We start from the raw sequence: 15,886 nt of genomic DNA on the forward strand, positions 1-15,886 counted from the left end.
TTAATACACGAACATGCAATTCTAATATCAAACATATCAATACATTGAAAAAGTATGCGTTTAAAAACGATACTGCAAGGCCATTAATTGACAAGCTGAAATAAGACACTTCTGCTTAATCAATCAAACATTTGAAGAACAATTATCACTGCGATCATACATTCTCATTAAGCGTTGTTAAAACCGAATACTGGTGAAAAGGCGGTAGACTTTTGATTATAATTTTTTAACAAGTTACAGATTCTATATTAATTCGTTTGAACAGTATTTACATTATCATTGAAGAAAAACGAATGGTCAAATATTATGTAGATATGAAACTAAGCATTTTGCTGCTAAAGGGTAATTGTGATCAACGTCTCGCAGACAAAAGGTCAATAAAGGTGAACCACCCCCATGTAAATATACAAAGGATATCCGTATTTCACAGAATTCCTTTGTCAAGAGTGGCTTAGTGATGATGACAAAGCATTTATTGGTTGATTGGCCAGAGACTCCTGAGTTGAAGTCCCGGGAAGACCCAAGAAGGAGTGTTTAGATGCTGTAATTGAAATTAGTTAAGATAAAACAGACTGTGCAAGATCGCGCATGCATGGATTCCAGAACTCGTTCCAACTCACGTTTGTCCTCAGAGGTATTTAACTGGTAATAATAGTTTACATTTCCAACCACAGAAGATAACGTCACCACAGCGTAATGACGGGTGGCGTCGAGCAAGAAATTATACCATCAGGAGGGCAGGAGGAGATGCTTCCTTTTACCGCTGGATTTTGTCTCCTAGTGTTTGGAAACCCTTTGATCAATGTGGCCGGTTTTTCTATTAAGTCCATAATAGCAAGAATACTTGATACAGTACTACAGTTTGGTTCAAATTGTAATCATCCTTACGAGAGTTATTGTGCCTCCCCTCTCCACACCACCACCACCACCACCCACTCTTCAGACAGATGGACGGAGATGTGCATAAAAATATCGTATTTATTTGGTGACCATGACTTATACAGGCTCAAGGGGCACCTCGTGTCACTCAGATTTCGGACAATGTTTAAACACACCATGTAAACCGACTATGATAAATCACCTCGTGTATGGAGAAGCAAGGCCTTTCCCCATTTTTACTTCCATGTTGCACACTGTACACATGTTGAACACGCACCAAATGTTCCCTTATTAAGTTGAAATATCCGCCTGGCGTATGTTCAGGGGCGAAGACATTGCAACCACTGTTTTTAACAGTACTTGATTGTTTATTACAGCAGTTGTATTGTGCGGGGATGGATGGAGAACAACGTGCACCGTGTTTTACAAGTTGTGGATTCACAACGGAGTGTGCAAGGCTGCTGAAAAGAAATCTACATTTCCCACTCCCCTACCAAAAAAGACTCGCTTAGAGCCCACGATACCTACAACATAGACAAAGATTTCCCATATATCTTTAACAGATTGTTAGGGCAAGTGAAGGCCGGCATGGCACACGAGGGGGTGGATGGCCAACACCAAGCCAGGGCCGCCTTTGTCTCGCCAGTGGCAATGTTAACACACTATACCAGGTACTCATAGAGTCCCAGGACCGGTTCAAATAATCGTCACTGGTGTTGGCCGTGAGCAGAAATCGAACTTGGGTCGCCAGGTACTCATAGAGGCCCAGGACCGGTTCAAATAATCGTCACTGGTGTTGGCCGTGAGCAGAAATCGAACTTGGGTCGCCGAGTTCATAGCGCATTGCGCTAACCACTACAGAACCACTCCCCACATGATATCTATCACAAACTTGCCAACCCTAAAGACCTAACAACAAAAACCTCAATGCATTTTACAATAACGCTGCCTTAAAAGAAAGACAGATAAATTATATATAATCGATGATGCTTCAGGCTGTGGTCCTTTTTCACATGACATGAATCGCCAATTTAAGCAGCAGGCTCTTGATGGTTTTTAAACAAATTTTTCTTCTATACCGAATTTCAAAAAGTTTAAACTAAATGCTGTTTTTGTTTTAAAAACCTAAACATTGTTTTTTTTTACGGATTTAACTATCGCCAGCATACAACAAAAATCAGCCAGGTTGGTGGGTATTGCTTACAGCACATTTTTTATATAAACATTCACACTGCAGTACCGGATATAATCAATATGCAAGGTAACTACGGGGAATATTAGCTCATTTTGTCTCTGAGTACAACCTGTCCATTTTAGAAATCAGCAAATCCACTCCAAGCATAAAGAAAGAGCATAAACTTAGAAGCATCATCAACTGGCAGAATAAACCCACGTGTCAATGAGTGTCTTCAATTGCCCACTATTCCCCTACCACCCCTGCTCCCCAGCTGTGAATAAATGAAGTCATGATTAAGGTTCACAATTAAACTTTTTAAAAAGTCTCGCCAAATATCTCTTATGTATAAGAAATGTATTATGTCTCGTTTGTACTTTTGTTCTCTCCATATGCCTAAATGTAACATTAGCTATGTGAATTATAAACATGAATTTTCAAAAATCGAAATAATCAAATCTTTTTTGGTGTTAATTTTGAGTGTACAAACCAGTTTTAAGTGATGAATGGATGATGCATCACTATGTGCCAAGTGACCAACCAGCTCCAGGTTTGTTTCAAGAATCGCTGGGGCGAGAGATGGATGCAGGTGCAGTCCAGGCAATGCTGAGAATTTGACTGACTGTGCTGTCCTCAAGATATCAGCATCTTCAGCCAATGAATCCACTGCTGGATATAGGCCTTCCAAAACTGCCGCCACCTCTCACGATCTCGCGATGTAATAATGAATCGACCGAGAACCAGCGCAAGAGCTGACTTCATCGCTCCATCTCCTCGGTTGCCAAACCCCTTGGACACGGTTCCATTCCTTGGATGCCACTTGGCCATTTTATTCATGATTATCGGCTGCCATCCCTTCTCACGACGTGCTGCGCCTAAATCCACTTCTCGTAATAATCCGAATGTGAGATTTACTGATTTTAACAAAAATGCCCCAATGAATTGAAATTGCTTGCAGGGCCCCGGAGCCTTAAACGTAGCCTGTAAACGTTGCCAGTTAACACAAATGACTTGTCAGCGCACGCAGCTGGTGTTATTTATCGTGTAGCCGAGGTTTTTTTTAATACTAATAATGCACATGAATTATGTGGCAAATTATACTGATTTACGTTAAATTTTCTACTTCTGTAAATTTTTTTAATTGAGATATCTTGTACCTTACTTTGTTGGCACACTTTGTTCGGTGTTAATGATGTTCTGTTTTAGAGCCCCAGGTCTCCCTTGAAAAAAAAGACGCGTTCCTGTTCATCGGCTCTCACCTGGTCATAAAGTTCGTGCACGCCGTGTGTGTCCCGTTTGAGTGCGACCGCCACACAGCGTTGTTTAAGAGGTAAAACTGATATTTTTGAGCCCTCAGCATATTCCTGACTTTTGTAAATGGAAGATTAATGTATGTGGAATAAGCAAATTATTCTACCCAATATAACACCCATAACAGATATATAAGACACTCTTGAAATACCCCCATTGAGGTATTAACTAATACAGCGACTGTATAATAAAGAACACAAACTGTGCACTCTGTGAATTACACCGGCATTTACGTAACACAAATGTAAACAAAAAACACTCATTTACAACTCAACTGCACCCATTGAGGGCAATACATTTGCATTTTCCAATGGTTAAAATGTTGTTGTTGTTGGGTTTTTGTTATTTTACACGCAATTGCTTTTTGACGGAATAAAAAAAGCATTAACATTTTGCGCTTTGAACATCAGCCGTGGAAAATAAACACCGTACTTTGATCATATTTCAGGAACTGTGGTTCTTAGAGCCAACAAGTATTGGTGTCACAACTCTTCCACAATGGGGCTTGACAACCTCAATTCTATTTCGGCGCTAAATATCCAAGCGTAATTTCATCCGAGAGGCGTTTAGTTGCTAAGAGCGTTTCTTAGCGACCCACTGCCCGTGCCAACCACCTCAGATTTAAGAAAGGTGCTATGTGCAAGCCTCGCAAGCTTTCGTCTACCGACCAACCTAATCGCTTCAATCAAAAATGAGCAGCATCATACAATTAATTCACTAAGCATTTTTGTTTCGACCATTGCATGCTTTATGTGCAACCATCTAATGCAAGAATAATTGACGCATGTGAAGTCCATGGGACTAGTGCTTACAAATGTGCAAAAAAAAAGCTGACAATGTCCATTTTCTGTTATTTTACCACTAAACGAACCAAATTTCAAACTTTAATTTAAGTTTGTTTTATTTGATATATTTAACTCGGATATAAGTTAAAAAAATAAAGCTATAATGAAATAAATAATGACTATTAATGTATTGATTGATATTATTTAACAACTGCCATGATTAACTACCCTTCAAATAAACTACACTAAAGCCAATACGTCCCCTGAAAAGATGAAAGAGATTAAACACGAATATGTTGTATTGAAATGCTATAAAAGACACGCATTTCACTAAACACGTTAATAACGTGGCGGTCCATACAAGGATGAGACTTCCGCCGCAGGTCACATGATGATGGACACACAAAGAAAACAACATTTTGCATTCCTATTTATTATTCATTCATTTATGCAATGATTCACGGACGCACGGAGCCGCAAGCCCCGCCGCTTGCGTGCGTCTCTCTCTCTGTGTGTGCGCGCACGCGTGCACATCCACCGCCTTTCCATTGCGTCCCCGACCGCGTGGCCAAGGCACCCCCCTGAAACCAGCCCCGTGCGGGGATGCGCGCCGATTTTTCCATGACGCCCGTTAGCGGATGAAGTCATTCATAAGCTGGAACTAACCCTTCTCAACCCCTGCCTGCAAACGCACAGACCGCGCAAGGCGGGGGACGGGGAACAACGGGGGAGGTTTCGAGGAAGCACGCAGGGGAAGTGAGAAACAAGGAGTCCGAGCGATCCAGGGCCGAGCACAGCCACTGCGCTCGGCACGACTTGGTGTGAGCAAAAGGACCCTTCCGTTCATTGAAGCCAAGCACGACGCACTGATTTGGCCACGCTCACAATATGGAGTTTGAGGGGTGGGAGAATGAGAGAAGGGTTAGGAGGTGGTGGTGGTGTGGTGTGGGGGGGAACCTCAGGGAGATGACAGTGTGAACCCCAGCACTGTGAGCTTGTTTCCATGGAGAAGATAGAGCCACCAAACACAATTACGCAAGCATCTGCTACAAACGAAGCACGGACAGCCGTGCAGCAGCCTGCGCAGCACCCGAAGTTCGGAGCAGTTTGAGAAGACGGGCGAATGGTTCTCAGAAAGAAAGAAAAAACGTAGCCAGCGAAAATCGGGAAATTGTGTCGAGCAGACACAAGGAAAAACGTAAAGGTATAAATAGCAATAGATATAGTAATAGGTTTTTACCCTTTTATCTGGTACAAAAACTGACACCTATATACAAAGGATCATGTTTGCAATAACCACAACACAAGCAGTCAAAATGCAAACAAAAAGAAACAACTCTGATAATGATATCATTAGTGTCAGTTTTTGTTCCAGATAAAAGGGTAAAAACCTATTACTATATTTTGCTACTGGTAAAGGAGGTCTCATAGAGCAATAGATATTTCAGTCATACTGTAGATTAGTCGTGTAACAAAATTATGTTCCCAGTTTTCCGTTTAAAAAAAATGCTTCGTGGTAAACATGACCTCATTTTGCACTTTTACTATTCCACTATGCGGTGTGCTATACATAGAATTTATTTTTTTACCCGTGATGGGGTTTTTGTTTTGTTCCTACAGCGTACCTCGTCATTCCTCCAAAAAGGAAATGCACGGACGACGACGACGACACACACGGACACCAGAGTAACACGCACACGATTATCTCTCACGGCTCGGCAGTGCGTCGAGCGCGCACAGGAAGCAAGTGCATACTTGCACGCACACACATCCACGCGTCGCTCTGGCACTGTAAGCGGTGGAAGGATGTGATCTTTTTTTTGTTGCAAATGTGCAATTGCGCAAGAGCTCTGGAAGGATAGCACCTTTCGCAGAGGATGCGCAACATAAAGCATCTCCCCCGATACCAATTCCCGCGACGCAGGGTTCAAATACGTGCAACTCACGGACATTCGTTTCCAAACCTCTGACCTAACCAAGGCCATCCAATTGCCTGCGTCAGGTGAGCCCGGCTGGCACAAAGCATGGCGGGATGGGGGGGGGGGACCCAATGGCAGATTGTAGTTGCCAAATCTCAGACGATGGGCCACACAATACACCACTGCCCGCTTAAATCATTCACCGGACGCATTTCAGATATTCGTCAGGCTACTACTGAAGCCATCCAAATGGCTCACGAACCTTGACCTGAGCATGTAAATGTTGTTGATCAGCCCACCAAAACTACCGAAGGAGAAGAGACTTGAGGACAGTACTAGTGGACCCCAACGGGGCTGAAAGGACAGGCCAGTCAAATGATGAGCCGACCTCATGCAATAATATGACTTTTGGCTCAGAAGAAGCTGCTGTCCAATTGCACCTCTAATTGTATTATTCTCTTACTTCATGATAGTGCTTGCTTTCAGCATTTGGATTGTCAAGCAACTGTAAATATAAAACCCACTAAAAGTATAAACAAAATCTACAGAATTCGTAAAACCACTTAAGTTTGATTCCACACTTCCCAAGGGCCTCCTAAGGTCATGCAACTGTACAACTCGGGACCGCAGAGAATGCAACATTTGTTGGAGTTGGTCTTTAAGTGTCCAGTGATACTTTTGCATTTTGCCACCATGGAAAAATAAGCGAATTGTATTCCAAACTGTCGTCTACATTTCCGTCAGAAGCTAATCTCTCTCTTCCGAACACAAGTTTGCTTTTGACTCATGCAAAAAAAATTGTGAATGAAGAGCCCTTAGTTCAAAAAGCGTAGGCAGTTGATTTCATAAAAGAGAATTGATGGGAGTCATGAACTAGCATCCACTGCCAAGCATCAACACAAAAAATGCATCAACAAGTCCCTCATACAAGCAAAGACACAACAGTGGCACTAATGTTCCAATGTTCCAGGACCACACTCCGTATAGCTTGTTTAAAGTAAAGAACTGGGGTGATATTTAATTTTGCTATGACACAGAAACGATTGTACATCTCTCTACAAGTATTTGGGGCTTGGCAGAGGTAAATACCAGTATTCATCTGAATTACGTGCAAGGAATGATAAATACAGAATAAACAGCCACTTTGTCGAATTGAAATTACCGAATACATTTGACAACCGGAGGTCCCAGTAGCATCACTTGCGCATAAAGCATTGTATTATAACACAGCACAATGCAACGCTTAAGTTTGCGGACTGCATTGACGCTGTTGATGTGTTTGGATACTTGGCACAGCAACAGTACAAAGAGTCGAATGTGGCTCCTTCAGTTCCGACCTATCAACATGGTACTCGTTTCATAGTGAAAACTAAATAAATAATATGCACAACTTTGTTAATTTACCGAACGATGAAGGCCTTCCCACCACCATTGGTCATGAAGGGGTTATGACTAGACTTAACCACACCGAACAGCATGGGCGAGGGAAGAGGGAACCAGAACCAGTTCAGATATTACTTGCCAACGATGCTCGGAGTGGCCGGGAATCGATCGCAGGTTGAGCGCAGGGCGCTAACCACTGATAAAATGCTCGAAAACTCCACCCCAACACTTGTAAAAGCATGGAATGATTGATAAAAGAGTAGGATGAAAGGCTACATGTTAACCGCGAATGTACAATAGGACATTACAGGAAATACTTGGAATTCATACACCATATGAAGTCGAGACAAACAGAGTTCATACAAATTTCAATGCTGCATAATCAAGACCACAGTTAGGTCCCTATGATTTGCAAGTTGAATCTATGTTGAACTTCTTTAGCACCCTATGTAGCCAACCGTGTCAATCGGAGGTGCAGAGTCATTATGATCATGTTAAACTTTGCCACATTAGACAGACTAACCATAACATCTTGCTGCAATGTATCTACGCTTATAAATTATGTTGCAAACGTTTTATGGTCAATGTTACACGACACCCCCAGACAAGTGCCACCCATGCAATGCTTATAACCCCCCCCCCCCCCATTCACAAGATGACACAGACACCGTGTGCTAATTCAAAGATCATGTTTTGTACATTTAAACTCAAATTTTGAAACATCAGAGGGATGGGTGGATAGGTGGGGAGTGAGAGACAAGAGATCCATCCCCAACTCAGCTTCATCCCCTAAAACAGTGCCGCTTCTTCCCATGCTGTATGGACCCACAGATCGCTGTCCATCCTCGACATTTTTTCACAGACTACCATGCAGTAAGAAACACGTGTTTTTTTGCGAAAAAAATTAAATCTGCAACAGTTTTGTAGACCTACCCACAGCCTTGAGAAGACCACAGGTTGGGGATCACCACCCTAAAAAAACACGTGAAGATTCTCATGCAGGACGCCCCTCAATCACATGACCCGACCCACGTGACCTCAGTTTTGCCTGTATATCTAGCGCCAGTGTTAACTCACCCAATTGACATTAGATGTGGCTGGGAATCGACCCTAGGTCACCATAGTGAAGAAAATAATTTGATAATACATGAGGAGATTGTGTTTGTTGCTGTTTATTTATTTATATCCGGAAATGCTTTTCGGTATTTCTTTCTCATTGGTTAATTTTTTTTGTCGACAATTTGTATAGCATTGGGCCAGGTTTCTATTCGTCCCACATGGCTGTGGCCACATTTCCAGCCAACATTTCAACTGATGGGAGAAGGCTCAAAGCGAGCCTGAATTGTGTACAAGGGGCCTCTGAAGACCGCGGACACCTGTGGTGAAGGGTGCGGCTGCACCCCGACCACAAGATGCCAGGGTGCCAGGTAGATCAAGCCTTGCCCCGTTGGCTGTTCCAGGCATGAACAGTGCAGTGGGTGCTTGTTCCAGGCTTGCGGTGGACCTGGCTGACACAGGGATCTCCCGAATTCTCGACTGCGGGTCAGATATTGTAGACCCAAGTGACGGAGCCATGTGATGCCAAAAATACAAATGCTGTTGACTTTCTATAAAACTGGTACTCATCGTATTCACCCTGGAGGAATCGCACTTGACGGAGATGGAGCAAAACGATCGCTCTATGTGCAAGTGTGAGATGGATGGGAGGAGCCCTGGGCCATGATGGACAACAACAGCGTGGGGAGACATTCACCCAACAGTACATAGACAATGGCCAATGACGATGACGATGCGGCTCATGATACTATGCCACTTCTTACGATAACATTTCAAAAACCACAAGTGGGTTTCCTGATCAAACAAGGATGGGAAAAAGGGACTGCTCTCCTGTCCATGGATCTGAGCTGATGGCTAACATTCTACATTCCTATGACAGGACAAAGTAATTCCATGAGACCCCTCTTGACTTCCCACACATAGGTACTCATGTTACGTTAGCTCAGTTTCTTGAGCAGCCAGCGACCTGTTGCTCTCCCTCCGATGGCGATAAGAAACTCGCCACCTGCTTAGAGGTTGTGCACTCCAGCCACTAGACCACCCGGCTGGATATACATTGTTACCATCCTATTTATTCAAATCATTAGGGGGGATGCTGCTGTGGTGTAATGGTTAACGCACCAGACTTGCAATCCAGAAGTCACCAGTTACATCTCATTCCACTGGTTCGATGGAATGTTATAAAACATGCTTGAAATGTATTAACTACACAGAAATGTAGACTGAAAGCTTTTGTCACTGCAGGAAATCATATTCTTTGGGTTTTTCTGTAAAGTCACATAGATAGGTTCAAAGAAAATAAAAACAAATTTGAGTGTTTTGTTATTTTTTGTTATTTTATTTTTATTTTCTTTGAACCTATCTACATGACTTTACCAAAAGACCAAAAGAATATACAGAAATGTATCAATCTATGGCTGTATGAATGCCTCTCCACACCGTACTGTTATGGGGGGCTGTTTGACTGTACTTCACCACACTGTTTAGTGTATAATTGGTGAAGGGGCAGGGGAACCCAGGAATGCTTCCAATATCACTCGCCGATAAGGGTAGCAATGGCCAGGAATCAAATTCAGTTTCCTAGGTTCAGAATGCAGTGAGCGATAGCAAAAGGGGGAAAAAGAGAAACAATCTATGTTGAACTTATTTCGCACAATATGTTTCCAACATTGATAATTGAAGGTGCAAGGGAAGGACAACACACTAAACACAAAAAGCATTTCTAAAAAAAAAATGTTTCTATTAATTTAAGAGTGCACAGCTCCAGTGGCTTCCAAACATCGGAAGGAAGAGCGTTCCAGACGGCCGCAGAAGTGCACCATATTTTTTGGAAAAACAAGACAAAAAAGAAAAACTTCTTGCTTCGATAAGTGATTCTGAACAGTGACGATTAATCAACGTTCTGGCAGGAGCAACATGGCGGTGAAGCATGGCATGCCTACTCATTTGCATTCACTCCCGTTTGAGAATCACGACCACAGCATTCTCTGCAACCAACACCTTTCGCAACGGAATCTGCTCAGAGATTGTATAATTTCGTCTACGTGTACAACAATTTGACAAGAGGTTCAAAACTGAAAACCCTGTACAACACTTGGTACATTTTAAGCACACAATGTCAATATTCTCAATTTGTTGTGCGTTCGTTTACGAATTCACTCCAGGGTAATACGTTACCAGTTGTCTTTGTTTAAATGTTCATCATTCTAAGTCCATGCGTGCTTCTGCCTGTGTGCAGTGCTTTGTTTAGTTGCTCTCTTTAAATTCATTGGCACTTGAGGGCTTGTATACCAGTGTGAGGCACAACATCAAGTAGTAAATGATAAGGATGATAGCTCGAGAAGGCATTTTGACAGAACTTGACAAACACAATGTAATGTAACAAAATATATGAATGGATTGATTCATTTAAAAAAAAAACTTTCAAAAACATGTTCCGGCAGGCACCAGCGTCGCAGTTGATGCGGCTGCGAGACACTGAGGGTGCGGTGCCTCTTTTGGCACCCATAGAGACATGCCTCATCCACGCAGCCCATAAAACGCACACGGTGAAACCCACAGCCTGATGACACATGCAGGGGAACGCACTCGAAGGGCGTTAAAACTTGTGCAAAGTTCAAATTGTGCACCATCACACTATAGTGGCGTACTTGTGGAACGTGCCTTTTACTTTGTTCATCTTTAGCATGAGCCCCACGCTGCAGCCTTTTTAATTAAGTCCTTCTGTCATTCTGTAGGACATGACCATTTTTTTGTGAAAATCATTGTTGTCCGCTGAACAACTGTGGATATGTGTAGGTGGAGCACAACTGGAAAACACATCAGAGTGCACCAATGACGTGCGGTGAGGTCAATGGCTGGGGAGGCAATGGCTCGTGTCAGAGCCAGATTCACACACTGAGGGGAGCGTGGCCTCACGGAGGGGCGTGGCCTCGCTGAGGGGCGTGGCAACGCGGAGGGACGTGGCCTCGCTGAGGGGCGTGGCCTCGCGGAGGGGGCGTGGCCTCACTGAGTGAGGCAGATGTGATAGCTGCCTCCCCTGGTGCTTTTTCATTGCAGTTTCATGACGAGACCAGCGAGCCTAAATATCTTTATACACATACGTGAAATAAGTTACCTGGAGTATGGAAGGTGAGGACATGAAATGAAGGGGTCTACAAACATTACATTAGTGACATACTGAGATAGTAACAGGCACGCGCTTATTGCCCGCGCTCCATCCAGTTACTGAGGTGTTGTGCAATCAGAGGGGAGGCTGAGCTCGTCGCTGCCTCACCTCTCGTCTCTTCCTTTATTTGCAGCGGAGCTCCGCAAATTTGGCGATTTTGACTAGAAAAATTATTGGAATCATACAGAAATGGCATTTATAACACAAATCAGTGGAAAATCTGAATATTTACTTTATTTGATTCTTTTTTTTTACTTTTCGTCACAGCTATTTTCATTGGAGATGACAGGTGAGGCTCTGCCTCCCCTGCCTCCCCTAACCGTACGTCCCTGGAGTGCACGTATCTATACTTGGGGCACCTATTGGAAGGTAGACCGCAGTTAAAAGTTACAATTAAATGGCATACAAGAGCAGCGTGGAGTCATTTTTATTTTAAAACTGAACTCCAAAATGAAAGGAATTATAAAAAAAAATGCCAAAAGAATCACTTTTTTTTAAATCAGAAACACGCAATGGACACTGACTAGAAATACGGTACGAAGGCTGAAAAGTGAACAAGAAGCGTGGAGAGGTGCATGCCTGTAGTTACACTGTGAAACAAATAAGAGGAGAGAACATACCCATTGTATAGACACAAACATTGACCGCTAACAAAATGTAAGTGAGCTTATGCTGGGCAGGTGGTGGTCGAGACTAACGGAGGAGTGGCAGTTAAAAAAGGGAGGACTATGCCCAAGAGTAAAGCCACTGCCGAGATGGGAGTGGTGAATTCAGCTCTTACGCTCGAGACACATGGATTGTTGCATTGCGGGACCGTGAGGCATGGTGACGGTATGTGGATCACGCACCCTACGAGTACTGTTTTCGGCAACAATATAATAGTCTGCCCCTCTCAAGAAGAATGTGGAATTTCCACCACTTAACCAGAGCCACCGAGTGGCGAGCAACGCCTTGATCTTCATTTCATTAGGGAGACATTGTGACTTGTAACCAATTAATGCACTGTGCATGAAAAGTGCTACATGGTGTAACCCTCATTTAAACAAAGGTCTTTCTTCTTCTTGGTTATTTCGGTAAAGTCACGTAGAATGGAAATAATAAAAGAAAAAAAGAAAACATAATTAAATAATTCTCACAAAAATATGGAACGCTTCACGAATTTGCGTGGTCTTTCTTGCAAGGGAGACCCGGGGGAAACACAGCGACAAGAAAAAAACAAATCTTCATGATTATCTCCATATATATAAAAGGCAAAGTCGTGAATGTGTGTCTGTTCAAAATGTTTAGTGTACTTCCGGACATGCAATAAACTGGAAATTTGCCATGTGGGTACTTTCCAGACTGTACACCATGCAAAAATTATAAAAATAGACTTTTTTTTGGGGGGGGGGGATCTGAATAATGCATATATTTTTTGCACGGCAAGTGAGCTGTGACGTCACATCTGTCACGTGACCCGCGCACGTGAAGCGTAACGCATTGTAGTGTAGTGGTTAGCGCGCCGCGCTACGAACCCGGCGACCCGAGTTCGATTCCCGCTCACGGCCACCACCGGTGACGATTATTTTAACCGGTCCTGGGCCTCCCCTAGGTCGACTCAGCCTCAAACGAGTAAGTGGTGTGGTGTGTGAACATCGCCACTGGGGAGATAAAGGCGGCCGGGCGTGGTGAATCCAAGTACCGGGCGAAGCCGGGTAGTAAAACTAGTTCAGTATAAAATAAACACTCATGTATTGCTGCGCAACCCAGCTGTACATTTGTGACAAGCTTGACTGCCGATGAGACCCAAAAAGCTTGAAACTGGTCCAGGATGCGCAGTTTAAAAAAATACATTCTGGAACACATTGTTCTTAAAAGCAAAATAGGGTAACAGAATAAAACAAAATATGTCATTGAATGCGGAGAGACAAACCAAGACGTGGTTCTACATTTTCCGACAATTAATAATTACAATAAGGCTCGCAATGGAAGAAAACAACTATAACAATTAAAAACATTTTAAAAATATATACAGCAATAGTGTTGTACAATACGTAATGTACACCATGTAACGTACACGTAAATATATAAAAAGTGAACGCACAAAAAGCTCGCCTTACCGTGGAGTCCCGTGTATTGTCCCAGTTGTATTGTGTCTCGCCAATGCAACGCACACGTTACTGTGTATGCTGTTGCAGCAGATACCTTGGATGTATATGGGAAGCGCAGAATGAAACGAGATAAGCGACATCACAATGGGAAAGACCAAGTCCCTGACCAAGCACCGGCTGTTTTATAGCGTTCGCCCAATGCGCAAAAGTGTCACAGCTATAACCCTGAGCAGTTAATCCACGTTCACCCATTCAAGTTCAAGATCACGGCTATTTAAAGTTAGGAGCATTGGGCCAATGCAGCACAGTCCCTGTGTATTATGCGCTCAACACAAACACAACATAATTGTATAATTCCACAATACTGTGTACTGCATCAACAGTTCTAAATTACATTACCGTATTCGTTGTTTAAACAATAAAAAGTATACATGTTTGTCTGCTCCACCTCAATTTATAAAACGTGTAGATATCGTAGATGTTTTATTAATCAGGCTTCATCTATTGTTAAAACGAAAAGCAATAACTAAGCTATGGCCAGACAGCTTATTAATAGCATTACGCTCTGATAATTAGACACTTGGAGCAGAATTCACGCTCAAGGGCAATTAAGGCAATTCAAGCCACTTGTGCTTTTGGTTGCGTGTGCATTTCATTAGCCCGATTTACACCTGGAAATCTGTAACAAATTGAATGTGGTTTCACACGCATGTGCACCGCTACGAGTGTAACAATTAATGCCTTCAGAAAACAATACTTTACAGGATTATATTTGGGTGGGTGGGGGGGAGGGTATCAGTCCAGGCCGCAGCTAACATCAGTGTCGAGTGGTATCTGAAGCGGTTCTTGGTGCCCCCCCACCCTTAACAAATCCACACTGACCAGTGTGGTGAAGTATGGTCAAAACAACCCCCCCGTTACCGACATATGGAGTGAAATGGCCTTCATCCAGCAGTGGGTTGACAGGAGTGTAAATTTAAAAATATATATTGTTTAATCATTCACATATGAATACGTGTCTGCCAAAAATGAAAATAAACCTTGCATATAAGACAGCTCCTTGTAGGATGTAAAGTACTGTACAGCAAAATGTGAAAGATGCGTACGGTTAGCCAGACCCCAACTAGCCAGATTTTGGCATTAAAAATATACACAAATTAAATCCCCAAAAAGTTAAGATAATAGAATAAAGTACATACTATATACCTTACAATGTTACGTGGTATATAACGTACGGATAAAATCCACGAGAACGCATTGCGTTATGTGTGGTGGATATTAAAAAAATGTAGTTAAAAGTATAATAAATGTACTTGGGTCAATACGTCTGTACAATAACACACAATAGTTCATTGACAGTCGTACAAAGACAAAGACCCCCCAAACTGTTGGGGGAAATGCTGTTAGCGAGCACCTATGAAGGCCAGCATGGTGCATGAGGGTGGTGGGTGGCCAACACCACGCCCGGCCGCCTTTGTCTCCCCAGTTACGATGTTTACACATCATACCAGGTACTTATTTGAGGCCGAGTCGACCTAGGGCAGGGGTCGGCAACCTACAGCTCCGGAGCCGCATGCGGCTCTTTACGGGCTGCTTCTTGACGATATGTACGTATGTACAGTAGGTACTCAGATGCATTGCGGCTCTTGAAATACTGAATTTTGTACCGAATTGGAAAGAAATGGCTCTTCTTGTTATTTTGGTTGCCGACCCCTGACCTAGGGGGAGGCTTAGGGGGGAATTAAACTCGACTCGCCGGGTTCGTAGTGCAGTGTGCTAACTGCTACGCTAGGTATATATAGTAACATAGGGATGCTATTTTGTAGTTTTACATTGATTTTAATTGGTTTTGCAGCTATCTGGACTTCACAGCGAAGCTGGACCAAGCCCCCCCCCCCCCATGAATCTGGTCGAGTGAGAGGCTTTGCTGTCCTGAACAAGGTGGTCCAGGTGCCCCTTGTGACCCCCCTTTAATTATATGAAACTAAAAATTAAAGGTTTATTTAAAACACACCCATTTCAAACCTTTAAATTTTAAAACATCCTGCCTCACCAGCTTTCCCGCTATTTTTGTTTCTCCTGATGACGATTGCTTGTGTTGTGATCGAAACGTCGTAGTT

At 43.0% G+C, this 15,886-nt stretch overlaps 1 protein-coding gene across 5 annotated transcripts in view; it reads right to left on the bottom strand.

The window, feature by feature from the left end:
* Window positions 1-15,886, bottom strand: part of GPD2 (glycerol-3-phosphate dehydrogenase 2) — a 76,561-nt gene that overhangs the window by 41,411 nt on the left and 19,264 nt on the right. Inside the window, exon 2 of one of the 5 annotated variants that reach the window (XM_078869203.1) lies at window positions 13,776-13,860. The exons of 3 other annotated variants lie outside the window; for them this stretch is intronic. The gene's annotated coding sequence lies outside the window, so the exon portion shown is untranslated. Of the gene's footprint in view, window positions 1-8,384; window positions 8,405-13,775; window positions 13,861-15,886 lie in introns of those variants that run through there. One more of the 5 variants, XM_078869213.1, reaches the window with a different exon arrangement.

Source organism: Lampetra fluviatilis, chromosome 2 (genome assembly GCF_964198595.1).
Source record: "Lampetra fluviatilis chromosome 2, kcLamFluv1.1, whole genome shotgun sequence".
Lineage (NCBI taxonomy): Eukaryota > Metazoa > Chordata > Hyperoartia > Petromyzontiformes > Petromyzontidae > Lampetra > Lampetra fluviatilis.